Source organism: Dermochelys coriacea, chromosome 5, assembly GCF_009764565.3.
Source record: "Dermochelys coriacea isolate rDerCor1 chromosome 5, rDerCor1.pri.v4, whole genome shotgun sequence".
Lineage (NCBI taxonomy): Eukaryota > Metazoa > Chordata > Testudines > Dermochelyidae > Dermochelys > Dermochelys coriacea.
The window spans coordinates 125,390,165-125,393,440 of NC_050072.1; positions in this window are offsets into that span (position 1 = coordinate 125,390,165).

A 3,276-nucleotide genomic window follows, 5' to 3' on the forward strand; every position below is an offset into this window, starting at 1 on the left:
AGGCCAAAGCTCAAACCACTGAGCTATCCCTCCCCCCGAGACAGGAGTTATTTAATGTAGCCCATCACTTTATGCATGAAGGAGTGGAAGGGACTTTAAGAAGGCTAAAGCAAGTAGCTGCAGAATGGGAGTGATGGAAGATGTTAAAACATGGGTGCGAAATTGTGTGCGATGCACTCAGGACAAGGCTCGTCCTCCGCACTGGCAACCCATGATGCAGCAATGAAGGCTCAGGCCGTGGCACGGGGTTCAGATTGATTTTATTGATAAATTGCCAAGGAGTATGGAAGGATTCCAGTATTTATTGGTGATAATTGATTCCTTTTCAGGGTGGGTGGAGGCATTCCTACTAAAGATAATAGCACCAGGGTAGTGGCCAAAAAGTTTTTTAATGATGTAGTATGTAGCATCAACTAGCGGGAGTGTGTGTGTGTGTGTGTTTGTGTGGTGTGATTGAATGCATATGCTGATTGTTGTATCTTCAATAAATGCAGCATTTTGCCTTTTCCCCTGAAAAAACATACCGTGTGCTTCTCATAAGCATAACACTCTATCTACCTATCCCTCTATCCTCTTACGCCCCATCTATCTATCTAATCTATCTATATATCTATCTATCCCCTTAAGCCCACATCTATCTCTCTATCTATTCACTTACACCCCCATCTCTCTTTCTATCTATCCCCCTAAAACCCCTCTATCAATCTCTCCACTTACACTCCCTCTATCTATCCCTTACACCACCACTCCTCTCCCTCCCCCCCATCCACCCCTCTATGTATCTGTCTATCCCCACCCACCCCCTCTATCTACCGACCTATCCCCATTCACCCACTCTATCTGTCTATCCCCATCCACCCACTCTGTATATGTACCTATCCCCATCCACCCACTTTGTATATCTATCTATCTGTCCATCACCATGCACCCCCTCTATTTATTTATCTATATTTCTATCTGTCTATCCCCATAAACCCTCTTTATCTGTCTATCTGTCCCCATCCACCCACTCTATCTATCCCCTTACACCCACTCTACCTAGCTATCAGCATCCATCCCCTCTATCTATCCATCCCCATCCACCCACTCGATCTATCAGTCTATTTGTCTATCCCCCCCGCCATCCCCTTTATCTATACATTTATCCCCATACACCCAGTGGTGAGCTGGAGCCAGTTTACACCGGTTCTCTGGAACGGTTGTTAAATTTAGAAACCCTTTTAGAACCGGTTGTTCCATGAGGGACAACCGGTTCTAAAAGGGCTTCTAAATTTAACAACCGGCCAAAAGTGGCACCTTAGGTGCTGACTCCATAGGTGCTCCAGGGCTGGAGCATCCAAGGGGAAAATTTGGTGGGTGCAGAGCACCCACCGGCAGCTCCCCGGCACCAGCTCACCTCTGCTATGCCTCTGCCTCTTCCCCTGAATGCACCATCCCGCTCTGCTTCTCCGCGCCTCCCCCCCCCAGCTTCCCATGAATCAGCCGTTCACGCGGGAAGCCCGGGGGAGGGGGGGCTGAGAAGCAGGTGGCGGCTTCACACTTGGGCCCAGGGAGGCGGAGGTGAGCTGGGGTGGGGGACAGGGGTGTGAGGAGGGCTGCCCGCGCCGCAGCAGGTAACCTGGGGGGGGGGGCAGGGGAACCACTCCCCGCCCCAGCTCATCTCCGCCACCCTCGGCCTTAGCGGGAAGCCACCGCCTGCTTCTCAGCCCTCCCTAGCTTCCCGCCAAACAGCTGATTCGCGGGAAGCTGTGGCGGGGGGGGCGCGGAGAAGCAGAGCGGGGCAGTGCGTTCAGGGGAGGAGGCGGAGCGGAGGTGAGGTGAGCTGGGGCCGGGCGCGGGGCGGGGAGCTGCCAGTGGGTGCTCTGCACCCACCAAATTTTCCCCGTGGGTGCTCCAGCCCCGGAGCACCCAGGGAGTCAGTGCATTAAAGCGCCACTTTTGATGTGATCAGTGGGGGGAGCGGCTGCTCTCCTCCCCTTTTAGACACAGTGTTGGAAATATGCCTGCCAAGGCTGGGCTCTGGTACCTCTCACAATGAATAGCCCTTTAAATCAGAACAACCTCATAATTTGAGATGATGCCTTACAATGGGAAATCAGGCTAAAGGCCAATCAGCCAACCTCACACAGCCAGCTGTATTGCATTGGTATCCAAACCAGAAGACTAAGGTGCTTAGATACTATGGCAAGAGGCCACATAAGTAACTTAGAAACTTATGTGTAAAGTTACTCATGTAAGGACTTGTCACAGGTCAGGGCAACTGCACTTGTATTTCTCTTCAGTGATCCCTCAGGGGCACACCCTCTAGGCTCCCAGCTGTCCAGCAGTTTTGGGCAGAGATCTGCATCTCTCTACCCTCCTGGCCTGCGTTTTTTCAGGCTGCACAGTTCCCTGCCTATACTGTGATGTCCCCAGCAAGCCAGACTCCTAAAAAGGCCAGCGTCTTTTTGCTTTCTCTCCGAAGGCTTATGAACAGTGTAACTGCCAGCATTTATAAGTTACCACATAGCTCTTTCTGAGCAAGGACATTTATTCTTAAAGTGAAAGCATTCTGGAGAAAATATTAAAAATAAACATTCATACACAGATCCTAAAGGTTTACGAGAGGTCACCCATCAAGTCTTATGGGGCCTCAAATAGGCTAAAGTCCTTCCAACCTCTCCTGGAAAGGATTGGGACCCTCCTTGGAAAGAAGGCCATTAAACTTAGGCAATTTATTTGAAAGTCCTTTCTCTGTTGATCTCTAAAGTATCCACCCTGAACTAGTATATGTGAGCCTCTCTAGGGGGTGGTACTTCCCTGGAGGTGTTACAACCTGAGTTAATTTGCCTAATCAACCCCCTCCCCACTGCGCCCTCCGGTTCTTAGTTCCTGGAGGAGCTGCGGTCACCCTCCCCCATGGAATTGTATACAGTCACTGGCCTAACATAATACAATAAGATCTCCCAAAGATATTGCAGGAAATTGCCATATCTGTCCCAGTCTACACTTGGAAATTTAGCAAGATAGTTATTTCATTACATTTCCAAGTGTAGACAAGCCCTAAGTGTTGGCAGGATCGGACCCTTAAAGCAAGATGTAAAACAGACAACAAAAGAAGAGGTGTTGGACAGGAAGGAAGGTCGAAGGGTTTGCAGTACAGAAGTGTGGTGATTTTGACTCTGGATGTAGTTGCAAACGTTTACAGTATTGCCAATCCCAAAAGTTCAGATGAGTTGTTTTTTTTAAGAATTAAATAATGTTTTGCTCTCTTCTGATTTTTTCACTTCTGATCAT